This window comes from Meles meles, chromosome 15 (assembly GCF_922984935.1).
Source record: "Meles meles chromosome 15, mMelMel3.1 paternal haplotype, whole genome shotgun sequence".
In the NCBI taxonomy this organism is placed as follows: domain Eukaryota; kingdom Metazoa; phylum Chordata; class Mammalia; order Carnivora; family Mustelidae; genus Meles; species Meles meles.
In genome coordinates, this window is record NC_060080.1 from 9,813,115 (window position 1) to 9,833,680 (window position 20,566).

The 20,566-nt window shown below is 37.5% G+C and overlaps 1 pseudogene; it reads left to right on the forward strand.

Annotated features, from left to right (window-relative positions):
- Window positions 1-3,164: 3,164 nt before the first annotated feature.
- The window catches only part of LOC123925623, a 65,055-nt pseudogene continuing 47,653 nt past the window's right edge, over window positions 3,165-20,566 (forward strand).

Here is a 20,566-nt window from a genome sequence, read left to right on the forward strand (position 1 = left end):
GGACCAGCTAGAATTTACACACACTGGTGGCATGAATGCAAAATGTTCCAGCTGTGCTGGAAAATGTCCGACAATTTTTCATAAACCCAAAAACACATTTACTGCTCACCTCAGCCACTCCACTTCCAGCTATTTACTGACAGTGAAAACACAGGCTCACACCAAGACTTGTAGGTGAAAATCCACAGTATTTTTTGTTTTTATATTTATAGCCCCGAACGGTAAACAACCTAGTTGTTCTTCACACCGTGAATGGTCACATTTTGGCATGTTCATTCAAGGGACTAGACTCTACAATAAAAAGAAAAAAAAAATACTAAGATATGCGGCCACATGGATGGATTCCAAAGCGTGAAGGGTGAGAAGCAGACACAAGCCTTGTATTATACAATTCCATTATGTGATATTCTCAAAAAGGCAAAACTGCAGAGATAAAAATATAGGTCATAGGTTGTTGTGGGCTCAGGTTAGAGGTAAGGGGTTAAAGGAAATTTTTTGATGTGATGGAAATGATCTAGGTGCTGAGTTCAGTGCTCACTGCTCTGTATCTCTTTGTGAAAGTCTTTGAATCATTCACGTAAAGGGTTCATTTTATTGTATGTAAATGACGACTTAAAATAATTTGAAGAATTTAATTAATATCAAAGAACTGCTTTTATGCACCTTACAGTGCTTTTGAGAAGAGTAATAGTTTTTATCGAGAAAAAGTTATATTTGCATCAATATCAGCAAACACTTCATTAGGACCAACTATTAGAAGAGGCTTGTGACATGGAACAATTTCCATACAGGGTCGCAACTCCATTCATTTTTTTTTTTTTTTAAGATTTTATTTATTTATTTGACAGAGAGATCACAAGTAGACAGAGAGGCAGGAAGACAGAGAGAGAGAGGGAAGCAGGCTCCCTGCTGAGCAGAGAGCCCGATGTGGGACTCGATCCCAGGACCCCGAGATCATGACCTGAGCCGAAGGCAGTGGCTTAACCCACTGAGCCACCCAGGCGCCCCTCCATTCTGGTTTTGATGGGTGCCACTGACGACACTTTTCAGCCCAAGGTTGATGCTTGCCCATCCAACCATTCTTTCCTTAAATTTAAAATATATCCATATTTGACTAACTTATTCAAATTCCTTTATTTTTTTATTTTTTTAATTTTTATTTATTTATTTGACAGGCAGAGATCACAAGTAGGCAGAGAGGCAGGCAGAGAGAGAGAGGAAGGGAAGCAGGCTCCCTCCTGCACAGAGAGAGAGCCCGATGTGGAGCTCGATCCCAGGACCCTGGGATCATGACATGAACCGAAGACAGAGGCTTTACCTCTTAGCCACCCAGGTGCCCCTCAAATTCCTTTAATTACAGAAATCTCCAGTAAGATAAAATTGAAAGACTTTCATAGGGGAATTTCAAAAGCACATTATCGTAGTATCAGAAACAGAAGTCTGGTTGGAAGAACATGAAATGATTTCTTATAATATTCAAATCTACACATCAATTTAAACTAAATAAAAATATTCTGTAGGTATACTTGGTATTTTGAAAAAAGTGATTTTTCCAGGGGCACCTGGGTGGCTCAGTGGGTTAAAGCCTCTGCCTTCAGCTCAGGTCATGATCTCAGGGTCTGGGATCGAGCCCCACATCGGAGTCTCTGTTCAGCGGGGAGTCAGCTTCCTCCTCTCTGCCTGCCTCTCTGCCTACTTGTGATCTCTGTCTGTCAAATAAATAAATAAAATCTTTAAAAAAAAAGTGATTTTTTCCATTTCAATTTCACTTAGAAATTGTATGTAGGCCTATAAATAATAGCTCTTACTCAGCTGTTTCCAAAGCCTAGCAGTAATGTTACCGGAAGTAAATATAATTTATTTCACCTTTTATGACACACACTCAGGAATATGATTATAAAAAAATTCAAGCCTAATACAGTTGTAAAAAGTTATTTTTCATCTGACATACTTTAAGTTGCTAGATGTTACCCCTCTATGTTTTAATGTAAATATGTATTTACCTCTCTCACACTGTATTTCAGTTAAATGTTTTAATTGTTTGATTTGTTTCATCTATCTAATCTTGCTTTCTCTAGATTATGAGAATTTATTAAATAAAGCACAGAAAAATCTGTTTTATTTCTATTTTTTTCCATCCTGAGATAAAATAGGTACTCATGATGTATAAGTTGAGGGTTTATTTTCAGCTACTTAGGAAAATGCAAAAATACTCCAGAAGAACCTTAAACCGTTAGGCTTAATACTGAGTCATCGTAGAAAAAGAAAAATCATTTCTTGCTTTTGGAAAAGTGGGTAGGTTTTTAAAAATGTTAATCCTTAGTCCCATTCTCTAAAAATTTAATGATTACACTTATTTCACCTATTTGGTACAAGGACGAGATAAAACACATTATTTAAAACAAACAAAAAAACTAGCACAAGGCCCAGAATATATTTTATTGAAAGTCATAGGAGCTGATTTGTGCCTTATGGAATACAGTAGACTTGGTGTTTCCTCTAATATTGCATGTAAACTATTATATGTGTTACCCATAGGTTGGTTTCTATCAGTTCACAAAAATATAATATGAATCATGGAATCCAAATCTTTTCCCCTATCATAATCCAGGCCATCCTTGCAAGGATGCTTTGTGGTTTGGCAGCTCTCCCTGACTAGCTTCCTAATATTAGTCATGGACAAAGCACTGGTTTTAAAGGATGACCCGGTTCCTAATCTGGTGCTAAAGCTGGACATACTTTAAAAATAAAGTTCAGGGAGAGTCCCAAATTGTCAAGAGGCGGGCTGGCTTCCAACAACCCTGGGATATGTTCAGTGACTTTAGGCCTCATTGCCTTGCCCCAGCAGGGTACTTGGTACTTAGCACAAATAGTCTTCAGTATCACCCGCTGAGACCTCAGCCCAGAGATGAGTACACAGGCCATATCATGGGGCAGTGGGGTCGGACTGCCTTCTATGGCTCCGCCACAAAGCCTCTTGTTGACCAAGATGGCCTTCCTACACGGCAGGTATAATCTGGAAGAGCAGGAGCTGAAGTTCCCTGTAAGCCATCCCCAGGGCACACCTGGGGCAGCCCGTTGAGTGGCAGGCTACTGAAAGTGTTACGGAAGGGACTCTATGGGGCTTCTACCACACAGGTGGTCTAACCCAGTAGATGTTGGTAATGGAGTCCCCTGAGCTACCACATCATGTCTACAAGTGTGGATATCCAAGCTCCTCATCTCCTTCCTTAAAACTCCAAGACTGCGTCCAACCCGGCTTGTTTGTGTACTGCCCTTTGGATACCTGGGAAATTAGAAGAGTCTGCGGCGATGGTACCTCTGGTCCTCGGTGGCTGTTAATCCCTCCAAAGCCAGGATCTGTAGACTTTATGATTCGGCCACTTGACATGAACAAGGTACTGTCTCGGTTTGGGCAGACAACATTGGAAATAGAACCATTTTTTTTTTTTAATTTTTTTTTCTTTTTTTTTTTTACAGATTGAGAGAGAGAGAGAGAGAGATTACAAGTAGGCAGAGCAGCAGCCAGAGAGGGGAGGAAGCAGGCTCCCTGCCAAGCAGAGAGCCCGATACGGGGCTCGATCCCAGAGACCCTGAGATCATGACCTGAGCCGAAGGCAGAGGCTTAACCCACTGAGCCACCCAGGCGCCCCGAAATAGAACCATTATTAATGGTATGTGGAGGACAGTAGAAATCTTTGCTCCACATACAACATCTTGCCTCTGATTTAGATTTTTTAAAAATACAGTGACTTTTAGAGTGTGCATATTTGAAGCCTAGAGTAACTATGACTTAATGACAGTTCTAAATATCAAGAGATATCCACTAATAAATATCATGTTTTTTACTTCTATAACGGAAGGCTAACATCATGTATCCACCCACCTGAAGAGACAAACGAGTTCAACAATAATACAAATAACAAACGGAACAGGTAGCAGATGGTATCTTGTCCCTTGGGGTAAAGTCAGTAGCAATTTAGAATCTCAGCACACCTGACCCGAATCCTATTGCCGCCAGTGTGTCCGAAGAATCTGCTATTTGATTTAAAAACAATTACAGTCACACTTCTTTAGGACAAATTATTTTCCTCACTTTCATACAGGCAAGTAGTTTTTTTTTAACGCTATGCTCATCGAGTCCTATCACTGGAAGGAATAATATAAACGATCGGTCCAAAGTCATGCTCAAGGCTGCAAAAACTTGTGTTTTGATCCCAACAGATGGAGACCCTGCCACTGCTGAAACTGTTCCAGTCTCACTGCGTTCTCTACCCCACACACCAGCTTCGCTCCCATGCGGGGCATTTTTAGTTCATGTTTCATTATCTTTCTAAAATGCTTCCTATCTAGACTTAGACAAGAAAAGTCATTCCTTATTAAAAGTTTACCTCTCTCAGAAAATACTCCAGTGATTTATAATAGTGGTAACTCCACTTTACAGAAATTCTGAGGCAAATTAACATGTAATTCATTTCAGCTTTGAAAATTCATTTTAAATTAGTATTGAGTGGATTTGTGATAACCATGTGATCTTTTATGTGATAAAACAAATCCGAGAGCAGTTTTCTAGGCTAACTGCAACTGCGAATAGGGTTCCAGTTAGTAGAAAAAGTCTAGTGGTTCCTGGGTGGCTCAGTTGGTTAAGCCTCTGACTCTTGATTTCAGCTCAGGTTAGGATCTTAAGGTCTTGAGATAGAGCCCTGTGTTGGGAGGCACGCTGGGAATAGAGCCTGCTTAGGATTCTCTCTCTCTCCCCCTCCCCCTACACCCCATGTGTGCTCTCTTGCTCTCTCAACAATAAAAATTGAAGAAAAAAGTCTACATTTTAGCATATTTCATTTATTCTGGAATTTCACTACACATAACTCTAGACTATTTCAATAAAGAGAAAAAATTAAATTTAATATCCTTATTAAGCAACAACCCTAGTGGTCTCTGTTAAAGACTCTTAGCAAAACTGATCATTGAGCTCTCTCTAAAACATCAAGGAACTTAATATCTTCATCTGATGACTATTACTGTCAATACGATTAAACACCCATATGTGCTAAAGACTATTTAAAAATACATTATATAGAGCCCAGGTTTCATGGAAAAAAATATTTAGATTGATAGTCAAATAACTATATTAATATTATAATATTAAGCAAATACTAACAAAAACGTGTAATTAGAAGAAGGCATAAATTATTTCGTTGAGGTTTGAAAATTACTTCAATGATAAATAGAATTTCTTTAGTTAAGGAAGTAAAACTGAAATATTCTCACACACACAAAGATAAAATTCTCACCAGAATATAAGACTGACTAAAATCCTTCTTTTGATGTTATTAAACTTATTCTACTAAATAAGAAATCTCATCAAATCTTGACAAAATATGCCAAAATGAAAATGCATTTGTTCAGTTAAAACAAATGCTTATTATGGAACCCTTGTGTATTTTTCAAAAACATACAGAATGATTCATTATGACAAATTTTCTAAGGTTGCTTTCATTCATAGCCTAAGCATTTTTCTGAGGGTCCAAGTAGTACCTTATAACCTCTCAGTATCAATATACAACCACAGAGGCAATTTCTAGAATAGACTCCAGGAAATGGTGACTCGTAAGCATATTTCTTCCCTTCCACTCCCAGCCATAACCCAGCCACTTTCTGCACCCTGTGGATAACTGAGTGGGAAGGAGGGCTTTGGCTCTAAGGGGAAGCCAATAGAACAAAAGTAGTGCAAGGTTCCTGTGGCCAGTGCAGGCACTAGACATCACTTTAAGAGAACTATAAATAAAACACATAATGTCTGTATATCGGTATCTCTATCTGTATCTTCATCTCCTAGAAAGAGCCTGGCTGGCAGAAGTGTAAGAACTACATTGATCCTGTGTGAATTTCCCTAATCGGCCTGATTTCCAAGTACCGAAAGTGTTTAAAGTCTTCTATTCGTGGGTCTGGGAAGAATAAGAGCATGGACACCAGGATGACAAGGTGTCCCAACTTAATGACAAGCCACCAGCCATCATTACCTGTGCCATGTGTAGTACTACCATTATTCAAGGCATTCCAACAAGACTTGGGTGCTAGTGAGCTGATGAAGAAAAATAATACCACATATAAGAGTTTTGAAGTCACACACACACACACACAAAGGAGGGAAAAATCTTATAAAGATGGGATGGGGAAACATTTTCTCAAAAAGGAAAAGATCAGGGCAGCATTAGATTTTTCATGTATAACTCTAGAAGCTAAAAGGTCGCAGAAAAACCAGCAGAAGTAAATAATATGATACAAAGATGTTACACCCAACAGAGATGTCAATATCTTACTAGGGCACAAGAAGGATATTTGTAGATATTGAAGAGTTTATCAGCCATGATTCTCATGTAAAGGAGATATTTGAGTGAGGAATCTAACCAACATTTTTCTTTAAATCTCTACAAGGAGGAAAAATTTTGAAAAGAAGAAAGTGATGAGTAATGAAATATGTGAAATATATAGCAATACCTAATTTCTACAAATGCCTATGAATATACATATAAGTAAATATAAAATAATATTGGCAATATAATAGAACTTAATAAAATATAGATTAAGCATTATAAGGGATTTTTTTTCTATTTTTCTATTTTCTATTTTATTTTTAATTTTATATTTTTAATTGTTAATTTAATTTTATTTTTTCATTTCATCTACGTAATAAATAAAATATGATCCATATAAGTGAATATAGATATTGATAATAAAGGGGAGAAAAAGAAAATAGAAGCATTTTGAAGAGCTCATTCTGGGAATAATGGAAAGTGATAGTAGAATCTAATTGTGGGGGAAAGTTAGAGTTTTGTTTTTTTTTTTTTGAAAGATTTTATTTATTTATTTGACAGACAGAGATTTCAAGTAGGCAGAGAGGCAGGCAGAGAGACAGGAGGAAGCAGGCTTCCCGCTGAGCAGAGAACCCGATGCGGGGCTCGATCCCAGGACCCCGGGATCATGACCTGAGCCGAAGGCAGAGGCTTTAACCCACTGAGCCACCCAGGCACCCCTAGAGTTTTTATTTTTAATTAAACAATGAAAATATGTGTCTTATTGTCAGAAATACAGACATTTGTCAGAATTTTCCAAAGTATAATGACTAATGAAACAATTCCAAACCATTACCTGATTTATTTTTACCTCCATAGCACTGATTACTGACATTTTATTGTGTATTTATTTGATTTTTTCTTCACTAGAATACCTAGAATATAAACTCTACTATGGCAGCGTCTTCTCTATGTTGTTCAATGTTTTACTCCCATGTCAGGAAGAAACGCTAAGTAGTAGGTAATCAATAAGTATTCACTGAATAAATGCATGAGTTCCGGGTTAAGAAAGTCAAAAATTAATGGAATGGAGAAGCACATTAAATTTTCCAAGTTGGCAATGGGAAATATAGAATCAATAGTAATTTGGCCAAACCAGGAAAAAAATAATCAAAATGCAAAAAAGGATATAACTAACATAAATTCAAATGTAAAGTAAAACAACAACAATAAAAGCCATATTCTATTTATAAAAAATACATTAGGCTTCTGATTTCAATTCCAACATGCGCAAATCCTGGAAGTTATCACCCTCATTCATTCTTATACTAAGGAAGCCTGGACAAACTGAAAGTCAATGTCTTTTCTAGAAACATAAGAGAATAAAAGCTACATAACAAACTGCCTCCTGGAAACCTGGACAGAGAGGTGCATCCAGAGAACCATAGCTGGGAAACCGTCAACTGGTAGGAACAATCTGACCGGCACTCTTGATCAATTGTTGGGACAATGAAAAACCCCTGGAATCTCAGTCTTGGGGGTGCCCACACTTTCACGGGCTTTACTTCAGGGAAGTTTACCACAGTGAAGATCCTGAAGTTTCCTTTTTCTTTTGTTTAATTAAATTCAATTAGCCAACATATAGTACATCATTAGTTACAGATGTAGTGTTCAACCATTTATCAGTTTCGTGTAAGACCCAGTGCTCACCACATCATGTGCCCTCCTGAAGATCCCATTGTGAATCGGGGGTGGGGGGAGATGAAAAGACAAACCACAGACTGGGAGAAAATGTTGGCTAAACACATACCTTATATAGGACGTGAATCCAAAATATACAAAACCATCTAAAATTCAACAATGAGTAAATAACCTACCTGAAAAATGGGTGAAAAATCTGACAGGTACCTCATCGAAGACATAAAAATAACAAAGAAGCATATGCAAAGATGCTCAAAATCATCTGTCCTAAGGGAGTTGCAAATTAAAACAACAATGCAGTACCATAGTACAACACACACACACACACACACACACACACACACACACACACACACACACACAATGGTAAATTAAAAAAAAAAAATCACACTACTACTTCTGACCAAAATATAGAAGGACAATAACTCTCCTCATTGCTGGTGGGATTGCAAAATGAATACAACTTGGTAATTTCTTACAGAGTTAAACATCATCTTAGCCTATCATCTAGAAGTCACTTTCCTAAATATTTAAACAATTAATTTGAAAACTTACAGCCACACACAAGAAAACACAAAAACACTGCACCTGAAAGTTTACAGTGGATTTATTTATAAGGGCCCCAAACTGGAAACACCTAAGATATCTTTCAGTAGGTAAATGGATGAACTGTGTTATATCCATACAATGGAATGCTGCTCAGGATGACAAACAATTGGCTCTCAAGCCATGAGAAGATGGGAATAAATCTTAACTGCATATTGGTGAATGAAAGACACCAACCTGAAAAGATTACATCCAACTAGATGCCGTTCCGGAAAAGCAAACTCGTAAGACAATAAATAGTTAGTGGTCGTTGGGGGGTGATGTGGGAGGTTTTTAGTGGGAGGACTGAATACATAGGACACAGGGAATTTTTAGGTCCTGAACTCTTATGTTTGATACTGGAATAGTGGATACACGACACTGTGCAATCGTCAAAACTTACAGAACTCTATAGTTCAATACTAGACTTTGATGTATACAAAAATGTGGACAAGAGTCATTTTAGAGATTAGAAGGTCCCAGGGTGGAATGCAGAGAATGACAAAAGAATCTGTTTTACCTGTGTATGAAACTGTTTTACTGAAGGAGGTGGCGGGGGGCTGGGGGCAGGTTGGGGGAAAGGTGCTGACTTAAGAAATTTTGGAAATGAGTGGAATCTGTAAGACTAAAAGCAAAAAGTATTATACAAAGCATTACACTTTGACAAAATTGTGTCTCACCGAGCTGTGGGTTAACAATTTTGGAAACATCTACATGTGTATTTGAATTGAACAACTCTGGTTATAACTGTAATTGGGTAGCGGATTGAGGGACACAGTTTTTCACTGTTGGAGTAGAATAAACAAGTAGAAACAGAAAACCAAGTAGAAGAGGGCAGAATGATCTCTGTGGTAATGGATTAGAGGTGGACATGAGTATGAACACTTGTTGAACTAAATACAGATATAGATGGTGCACACAGACATATTTATAGACATGTATATACACATACTCATATCCTGATGGAAGGACAGAGCCCATTATGGAGGGAGGGAGAAATATACATCATATTGTGTAATTTCTAAATTCATTACTGATAATACCAAAACACAGGTTCTGTGTGTGCTATATACCAGGGAGGTTGAAATGATTTGAGAATTACAGGGGCAGGTATTAAAGTTAGGAAACCCAAAAGTGATTTCAAATCTAAAGGAATCTCAGGCAATAGGAAAACACCATGCTGGGCAGGTCCAGGTTCGATGCATTCCCACAGAGAACTTCTCCAGCCTGGGTTGTCTTAATAATATTCATCAATACTCTGCTCCAATGGACCACAGAACACTCAACAGAGTCAAGCTACATCCACTGTTTTTCGAACCCAGTTAAGTCACAAATAAGGCAACCAGGACCATGGTGTTTGGTCTTTCTAGTTTCTCTGAATAAGAAAATCATCAAAATCCCAAAGTTCAGTAAGACAATTATTGGGGGAGGGGACTCATTCACTGACATGACTGTCACAACTGCACAATTTTCTGCTTCTCTTTGTATCAGATTCTTCTTGAATACAGTGAGACCACTAATGCATAACTGAAGGTTGCTCTACATTTAAATTTTTGCCAATAAAATAAATGGATACATTTTATGACCAGCTGTTTAAGAGAAATGAAACTCCAAATGGCCAATAAATAACATGAAAGGTACTCAACCTCTCTTGTAATTAAGTAAATAAAAATTAAAAGCACAAGGGGAAATGTTAAAACTCACAATATTGATATTTTTATTGCTTGACAATGTCAAGAGTTACCTAGTAAGTAGGAACACAGGAACTCCCACATACTGACAGCAGGAGTGTAAATTGTTACAATAATTTTAGAGAATAACATGGCAATTCTATTACAGTTTTGGGATATGTCTGACCTGTGACCCATCAATGCTAGTACTTGGTATGGATCCAGGAGAAACTCTCACATGTCCAAAGGAGTCATGCACAAGCATAAGCAAATGTAACTAAAACTTAAAAAAAAAAAAATCGGTGCTGCTCAGTACAGTAGTTACTGAGGACATGTGGCTATTCAAATTCAAATTTTAGCGGTGTGTGGGTGGCACAGTCAGTTAAGCATCAGACTTGACTTCAACTCAGGTCACAATCTCAGGGTTGTGAGACTGAGCCCCAGGCTGGGCTCTACGCTCAGTGCAATCTGCCTGTCCTTCTCCCTCTGTTCCTCTCCCTGCTATCTTTCTCAAAATTATCTCTCTCAAATAAATAAATAAAATCTTTAAATTGTTTTTAAATTTTAGATCACTAAATTAAAATAGAATAAAATCAGTTACTATGTTGCACCAACTACATTTAAAGCACTCAATAATCATCTGTGCATTTATTTCATTGCAGAAAATGCTCTTGGATATTGCTGATCTAAATCACTGTGGATAATTAAATGGATAAATCAGTTCTCAACTCTGATATATTTATATGATGAAATTGAAAAATATTAGAGACACATGTGCCAGTAAGTACAATTCTTATAAATATAACGTTAAATGATAACATAAATTTAGTTTAGATTTGTGCAGATATATATGTAAATATGTATACATATATGCATATATAATAGCATTTATATAAGGTTTCTTTTAAATTAGTTAAATTGGTATGTATTGCTGAGTTGAAATATATAAAATAATAGGTAAGCAAAAAGATACATGAAAAGGAATATTCAAATTTCAGAATACTGGTCATCTTCTAACAAAGAGGGAAAGTAATAGAAGACAGAACTCAAGGTACTTCTGTAATTTGTAAAAATGTTATATTTTATCCTAGGTGTTGGGTATATAAAATCTCATATTTTTTAACTTTTTTATATATAAGATGATTCATTAACATGAAATTAAACAGAATGACATTAAGTGTAAAGTTGTTTTGATAACATAATACCAAACTGCAAATTTAAAAATTCTTTATATAGATAGAGACAATTATATAGGGATCCCTCATCTAATTAAATAAAGTCTATACCATCCTTTATCTTTGCACTTTGATTTAGGCATTATCATCCCTACTTCAGGAAAACCCAGGCTTCAGCTAGAGCTTCCCCCAGTTCCTGATGTTAATAAGCAGCAGAATCTCAATTCGAACTGTTTTGTGGGTTAATAAACAGACCTTTTCTGTAGCATGCAGATATGTGTATTTACTGAGGTTTGATGAGAAAAGCACTATGAACATAGTTATGGGCAGCATTATGGTCTAGTAAGCTTGATTATCATCGTTTATGTTGTAGCAGGCATCAGACTTGAAAATACTTAATTTGATACCCACAAAAGATCTTGTAATAATAGTTTCTCTATTAATGTATGGGAAACTTAAAAATTCAAATGATTATCAGCAGGTAATATATTGTTACATGCATTTTAGTACTAACTTACAATGTAGATAGGGGAAAAGACCCTCAGTATTGTGAAAAATTATGATCATAATAATCTCTATAAAGATATAAGCTGGTTTTATGTTCTAGGTTCCATAAAATTCAGGGATCCATAACTGAAAATTCTAACCTAAATTTTGGATCAAAGATGGCAACTCTGAGGATATGATATGTAAATTAGAAGATGAGAAAGAGCCAGAAGCAAGTAGAGGGAGAAAATAAGAGCACTCCAGAGCTTATTTATTATGCAGAGGATTACTGCATGTCTTTATATAATTGTATTATATATGTATGTACCCCTGAATGAAAATGTTTTGCTCTTAAAAACTTTATTAATTATGACATTAATCTGTATATATTCAAATTTAATTTGCCTTTGGAGGCAATTGGAGTTGTAAGAGGTAAAAGCAGATGGTAAAAAGATGGTGGCAGCAGAGACAGGGAAAATCACAATTACTGAATGGTAATTAAGTGGCAAGATTGTTGCACAAGGTGACTGATTGGATGTTTCAAGTTCACAATTTCCAGGTGAATAAGGATGGTGTTCCTTCTTGAGATATGGAACATGGGATTAAGTGAAGTTTTCTTAAAGATCACAAGCTCAATCATGGATTTTGGAAACTGAGACCTGAATCGTATTTTTTTTTTCCTTGCACACCATTTTGTCTCTCATTATATGTAAACTATACCACCTACACATCCACACATACAAACACACAGCAGATATTAGCATCAGAAATGTGTTGCATGTAGAACAGTATTGAAGGAATTTTGGGAAATATAATTATTTCTTGCTCTCATGCCAAAGACACAACACATGCAAAAGGAGCCAATTCAAAGAGCTCCCAATGGCCAAAGCTAGAACAATCAGAGCAATGAAATAAAGAAGAATTATACATACAAAATACTCATGAGTTTATAATAATATAAATTAATGACTAAAAAAATAGATGAAGAAGAGATGGACCTCCCATGCAGGATTCCAAATGATTTGCGTAGATAACGAGCGTCACTTTCAGGGAAATGATGTCTGACCACTCATTCCTTAAGTGTGAGCTGAACACAGTGACTCCCTTCCAAAGTGTACAGTATGGAAATGGGGAAAATAAAGTACGTTTCAGTGAAGAAGCCTGACAAACCCTTGTCAAGTGCTAAAGGTCAAATCAAGAAGTCATATTGAGAGCATGCACTCTTGACATGAAGTGATGAAAATGGCCTTTTCCCTCTGCAATATTCTCCCCTAAAACATCATCACCCATTCTAATCATGAAAGAAAAAACAAATAAATCCAAACTGAGGGACATTCTACACAATATCCAGTATTCCTCAAAATTCTCAAGATCACTGAAAAGAAGAAATGTCTAAGAAACTGTCACATCCAACAGATGCCTAAGAAGACATGACAGTGAAATGTAAAGTACTATCCGGGACGTACTCCTGGAACAGAAATAGCAGGTAAAAAATAAGGATATCTGAATAAAATAGGGACTTCAGTTAATAAGAATGTACCAGGAACTAAAATTATTTGACTATTCTAGTATAAAATGTTAATCATACAGGAAACTGGTGTGAGTATACGGAAACTCTGTGGTACCTTCATTTTTTTATAGATTAAAAACTGCCCTAAAATGTTTATCTTAAAAAGAAAAAAACAGCAAAGAGTTCAAGATTTATGTGTTAACAGTTAATACTGGACTTAATTTAGGAATATGTAGGGCAGTGTCATGGAAAATTTCTAAGTAGGTAGAATTCCTGAGATGATTTACCAAGGGCTGCAAGAAGTTTAACTTAGGATGATTGTGGATTCCAAGCAAGAGGACAGAATATTGTGTACACGCATGGCCTGAGATTCAAAAATACCCGAAAATGACTATTTAATAATAGAATGGATACACCAGAAGGAACGAAGCTGGGGAGCTTGTGAGGAAAAGGACAACAGGAACAGAGATGACAACAGAAGGTGTATATACCATCCAAAATGGTCTAGTAGAAATTAACCTTTGGGTCCTTTTGGCTGTTGTGAAAAACCTAGAGACCGGAAGGTGAAATTAACGCTGATGAGTGACTAGTCTAAGGCAGAAGATGTGAGGTAAAAAACTCAGAAGCACAAGGGAATATAAAACAGTCCTGTAACTATTCAAGTCATGATAACAGGATAGCATGTTGAAACAAAATGACATTTCTCACTAGCGGATGCCGGCAAGCCTAATAACTTATTAATGTTCTCATGTTTTTATACATCTCTAGAAGCTTGTTAAAGGTCAAAGCCAGAATTTCATAATTGAATTCAGAACAACAGGAGTAGTTGCTCTAGCTTGAAATGTACAAATAAACCTCAGCATGGAGGAGCAAATTTTAATAGATTCATTCAAATATGAAATTTAATCCATGAGTTTAAGATTTCAGCATTTTAAAATTTATTGAAACTTTACAGTTTATTTACAGAAATTTATTAAAATTGCACAGCAAAACCTAGAACTAAAGAGGAAGTGAAGATTTCCATTCCTGCTGCACAGGAATGAGGGGCCTACATCCTCACTGAATCAGTGGAGAACCCATGAGACCCTCAACTTCCACCTCCACCTGGTGACAGAGAGATATCCATCCATCTTCTAGCTGGAGTGGTGTGAGGAGAGGCCTCGTGGAGAGTGGAGAGTCAGGACTTCCAAAGGCACCCAGATATAACAGGCCAGGCCCGTTCCACGGCAATGGAAGCCATGTGGGAAATAGTAATAAGGCATTCCCGTCCTTCCAAACAGGATAGTGTAGTAGACATCCAGGAAACAGCTGTGCCCCTTCTCCAACCGAGGAGTAACAAAGAACCTTCTCCCAGGTGTCAACAGATGCTGAGTGGAGCATACATGATCTTCTCCTTCTATGTCAGTAAGCAGTCGGTGCCTGCACTACTTTCCCCTGATGGGGCAGTGTCATAGAAGGCAAGCCAAAAACAGATTTAAATAAGATAGAGAGATTTATAGCCTGATATGTAAAACATCACAACTTCTATCAAAAATCACCTGTCATGGGGCACCTGGGTGGCTCAGTGGGTTAAAGCCTCTGCCTTTGGCTCGAGTCATGGTCTCAGGGTCTTGGGATTGAGCCCTGAATCAGGCTCCCTGCTCAGCAGGGAGCCTGCTTCCCTTCCTCTCTCTCTGCCTGCCTCTCTGCCTACTTGTGATCTCTGTCAAATAAATAAAATCTTTAAAAAAAAAAAATCACCTGTCAAAAAAAAAAAAAATCTGGACAATCTCAACTTGAAGGAGGAAAATAATCAATAAATGCTCACACCAAGACAACAGAGCTAATATATTACCCATGAGAATTTTAAGGCAGCCATCATACAAATACCTCAATGAGCTTTAAGAACATACTTGAAAAAAAAAAAAGAAAGAAAGTCTTAGCAAAGAAGTAGAAAGTCTAAGCAAAGAAGTGAAAGATGTAGAAAAACACCAAATAGAAATTCTAGAACTTGGAAATGCAATATGTAAAATAAAACTTCCAACACAAGAATAAGGGACAGGAAAAGAATCACTGAAATTAAAGACAAAAAGAGAAAAAAATATATATATATTATATTATCCGAACTGAACAAAAGAGAGAAAATGAACTGAAAGTAAAAAATTTTCCCAACTTGATATACAGATTTAATGTAATTTTTATACAAATCTCAGTAAGATTTTTTTTTTCAGAGACATGGACAAGCCTTTTCTAAAATGTTTATGGAAAAAAACATACCAAAGTATCGAAAACAATCATTACAAAGAATATAGTGGAAGGAATCACTCTTTACCTACGGTAATCAAGACTGCATGATATTAGTGAGGAAAAGGCACATAGATCAATTGAACAGAAGAGCACCACAAATAGCCCTGTACAAGTTGGGCCCACTATTTCTGGACAAATTCAAAAAATCAATCCAGTGGAAGAGGAACAGTTTTTTCTTTTTCTTTTTTTTTTTAAGATTTTATTTATTTATTTGACAGAGAGAGATCACAAGTAGGAAGAGAGGCAGGCAGAGAGAGAGAGAGGGAAGCAGGCTCCCTGCTGAGCAGAGAGCCTGATGTGGGACTCGATCCCAGGACCCTGAGATCAGGACCCCAGCCGAAGGCAGCGGCTTAACCCACTGAGCCACCCAGGAGCCCCGAGGAACAGTTTTTTCAACAAATAGTCCTGTTGGTCCTCATCCTTAGGAATTTCCCAGGTTAAATCTGAAACTCACCCCCATAGGGGTGGGCAAGGAGAGACTGAAGAAAGAAGCAGGCCATTCCAGATTGTTAGGTAGTAGTTTTAATAAGCCGGAGAACTTACACACGAAGCTTGTCTTGCATGGCTGGAAGATGAGTAGATTTCCACACCTGCCTGCTGGAATCTTAAAAAAGTTTATATAGTGGCTCTGAGTGCAGCCACAATACCCATCCAGATGGTCTCAACAACACCTTTCTCTCTCAAGGCTGCATTCTTGAAAATGGCTCACCCTGTGGGGATGGAGGGCAGAACATACACTCCAGAGTACCTCCTTAAGAGGGCGTGAGGAGCCTCCAAAGGCCTAGATCGAGTTCAAAGGTCAACTGACAGTCCCGTTTACTTGATGACTTCTCCTGGCATGTTCCACAGCAATCAGATATCAACAGGCAAAACAAAGAAACATTGATCTAATCTTTAATATCCTACAAAAATTAATTCAAAATTGATGAGGCAACTGGGTGGCTCAGTAGGTTAAGCATCTGGTTCTTGGTTTTGGAGCAGGTCATGATCTCTTGGTCGTGAGACTGAGCCTGATCTGGGCTCCACACTCAGCCTGGAGTCTGCTCGAGATTCTTTCTCCCTCCGCTCCTCCCTCGGCTTGCACTCTCCCTCCCTCTCTCTCTTTCTCTCTAATAAATGTTTTAAAAAATTGATCACAGGTTTAAGTGTAAAATGAAACTATAGAGTATTTGGGAAAAAAATAGGATAAAAGCTTGCAAACCTTTGGCGTGATGAACAGGTTTGAGTCTCACATCAAAATCATGATCCAAAAAATAAAACTTATAAACTAAATTTTAAATTATACTTTGTGAAAATTAAAAATGTTTGCTTTGTGAAAACCATGTTAAGAGAATGAAAAGACAAGCCATGGACTGTGAGAAGGTATTTGAGAACCACACATCTGGAAAAGGAGTCATTATCAGGAATACAAGATGATCTCTCCAAACTCAGCAGTAAAAATAAAGAAATAAATATATAAAAAAAGAGTCAACTCCATCCAATTAAAAATGGGCAAAAATACTCTGGTTTCTCATCAGAGTGAATAAATCTTTCACCTTTAACAAATAAAAAGGGGGGCATAAAAAAACACGAATACATATTTCAATGAAGGGGATACTCAGATGGCAAATAAGAGCATGAGAACATATTTAGCATTCAGCAGTCATTATGGCAACAGAGTGTAAGGCCATGATAGGATATGACTATCTGTTAAAATTGCTAAGAACATAAAAACAAACAAAACCACTGATAATACCCAAATGTTGGCAAAAATGTGGAGAAACTGTCTTACCCATACATTGATAATGGCAATGTAAAATCATATGGTGTAGCAATTACACTTCTGGACGTTTTCTCCAGAGAAAAGAAATACTTATGTCCCCATAAAATTCAATACAAGAGTGTTCATGGGAGATTTATCTGTACTACTCAAAAACTGGAAAAAAATTTCCCATAAAGAAACTTCAGTAAATTCATAGCGTGAAATACTATGGAGTAACAAAAATTAAGAAACTAGTTTGAGGGGCGCCTGGGTGGTTCAGTGGGTTAAGCTGCTGCCTTCGGCTCAGGTCATGGTCTCAGGGTCCTGGGATCGAGCCCCGCATCGGGCTCTCTGCTCTGCAGGGAGCCTGCTTCCCCCTCTCTCTCTGCCTGCTACTCTACTTGTGATCTCTCTCTCTCTGTGTCAAATAAATAAATAAAATATTAAAAAAAAAAAGAAACTAGTTTGATACCTAATGACTTAAATGGATCAAAAGAAAATTATGCAGAATAAAAGAAATCCAATATTAAAAGGGTCACATATCTTACAATTCCATTCATGTAATATATGAATATTGTAATTAGTAGGAAAGTGGAAAATGTGTCCCAGCATATATTCTTCCTTTTTCTGTTTTTCACAAACAGCATCCTGTAAACCAATAATAAAATAATAAATTGACTTTTATTTATTGACCTACAACATTCAGACAGTCATAACTGTCAAACACACAACATACCTTACATAGCTCAGACGTCCCACCATTGTGCACACTAGCTATTCATATGATATCCAGCCTTTAACTCCTACCCGGATCTTTTCATTACGGTTGTGAATAAGTTCCCACTTTTATTTTTATGAGAACACACTATGACACTGGCAGAAAATGAAAAATCATCTTGAAAACAAGAATTTAGGAAAGAAAAGAGAGTTCCAGTTGTAAAAATTAAAATGGGAAAGAGAGATGAACCTTCTTCAAGGACTTGTCTGGTGGATGAGGTTATAGATTTCTCATTTATAAAATCAGATGCAAAAGGGAGAACCATTAAATACCTCACAAATAATTTGTTTTTTTTAAAGATTTTATTTATTTATTTGACAGAGAGAGACACAACGAGAGAGGGAACACAAGCAGGGGAGAGTGGGAGATGGAGAAGCAGGCTTCCCGCCAAGCAGGGAACCCAATGCTGGGCTTGATCCCAGGACCCTGGGGATCACGCCCTGAGCCGAAGGCAGACGCTAAAGGACTGAGCCACCCAGGTGCCCCCCTCATATACGCTTTAAATGAAAGAAGTGTACACTGACTCCTTAACATATACCAGGTGACCTTATACATGGTTGAAGGTCATCACCTCTAACATCCTACACAACAAGTGTCAATAGCTTCGTTTTATAGATGAGGACACTGAGGTTCCTCGAAACCAAGCGGTATGGGCATAATCATTGGAGATGATGGAGAACTAACGTTGCTCACTTCTTTTTCCCTATACCCTGTTGCCTTCTTAGAGTGAAACATATCCTTACACTTGCTGTAAAAATGAGATTTCTTGGATGGCAAGGTCTCTCTGGCATATAGCATTACCATGCTCATTTCTATATGGGAAAAATAAGAATTATATTTTAGTATAGATACTGGGATGCCTGAGTGGCTCAGTAGATTAAGCATCTGCCTTCAGCTCAGATCATGAGCTCTGGCAGGGTCCTGGGATCAAGTCCAGCACCAGGCTCCTTGCTCAGTGGGGATCCTGCTTCTCCCCCTGCCTGCAGCTACTCCTGCTTGTTCTGTCTCTCTCTCTCACTCAAGCTGATGAATAAATAAATATATTAAAAGAAATAAATAAAGTCTAGATACTCCTGAATGGTGAGGGGCAATTCCTGAGATAACAGAGGAAATGCAGACACTCTGCAGAGTTGCCCTGGGGTCTCTGTCCAGGCTGGTCCTGCCACGTTCCTTTTAGATGGTGCTGATGATGGACTGCGGCTGCTGTTCAATGTACTCACGTTTCCTGAAAGCATACCTTTCGCAGCCGACTTAGTTGGCAGTTGCAGAATTTAAAGTTTCTGCAGCGACAAGGCAGTGATTCCTAATGATGGACTAGGAATGAATCCTGCACAGACCACAAGAAAAACATGTTTTTGTTTTTGTTTTTAAATAGGGTTCAGACCATGACTTATTCCTTGAAATAGTGTTGTAAATAGTTAGTATCTGTTATCTGGAATTTGCAATTACCTTCAGAATAACTTTTTTAATGTTTTGTAACATGCAAGTCAGGCTATATAAAATACTATGAAAATGCCAATATCCAATGAAATGTGAAAGCTGATTCTTCCATCCATTCTTATAGTTCATGTGACTAATGTGTAAAGACAGAATGCTCTGCAGTGAGACTGTCCCCAACACAACATCACTCTGCCACTGTTAGCTCACACTGAACAGCTAGTTAGTTCACCAGGGGAAAAGGCTTATCTGACAATTTATTTTGAAAATAATTGGGGAATAATAATTTACTGCATCTAAATTCCAGCAAGTTACTTTGAGGGTATTGACAAACCAATTCTCATATTTATAGGGAAAGGCAAAAGACCCAAACAGCCAACAAAATCACGGAGAACGAAGTCAGAGTACTGGCGCCCCCCAACTTCCAGTCTTAGCATAAAACCACCAACAAAGTGTTGGTGAAAGAACCCACAAACTGACAGCATAGACCAGAGTGTCGAGGAACAGACCCACAGAAATATAGCCAACTAATTCTTGACAAAGGAGTAAAGACACAGCTTTTCAATAAATGATGCTGGGACAACTGGATGTCCACATGAAAAAAAAAGGGGGGAAGAAGAAAAAGAATCTAGACACTGACATTACATCTTTCACAAAAATTAACTCAAAATAGGTTATATATCCAAATGGAACACACAAAGCCATAAAATTTCTAGAACAGGAGAAAATCTAGATGATTCTGAGTTTGGCAATGAGTTATTAGATACAATAGCAAAACCAAGATCCATGAAAGGAAAAAAAAGGTGCTGAGACATCATGAAAATTAGAAACCACTCCTCTGGGGGCACCTGGATGGCTCAGTAGGTTAAGGAGCTGACTCTTCATCTTTTCTCAGGTCATT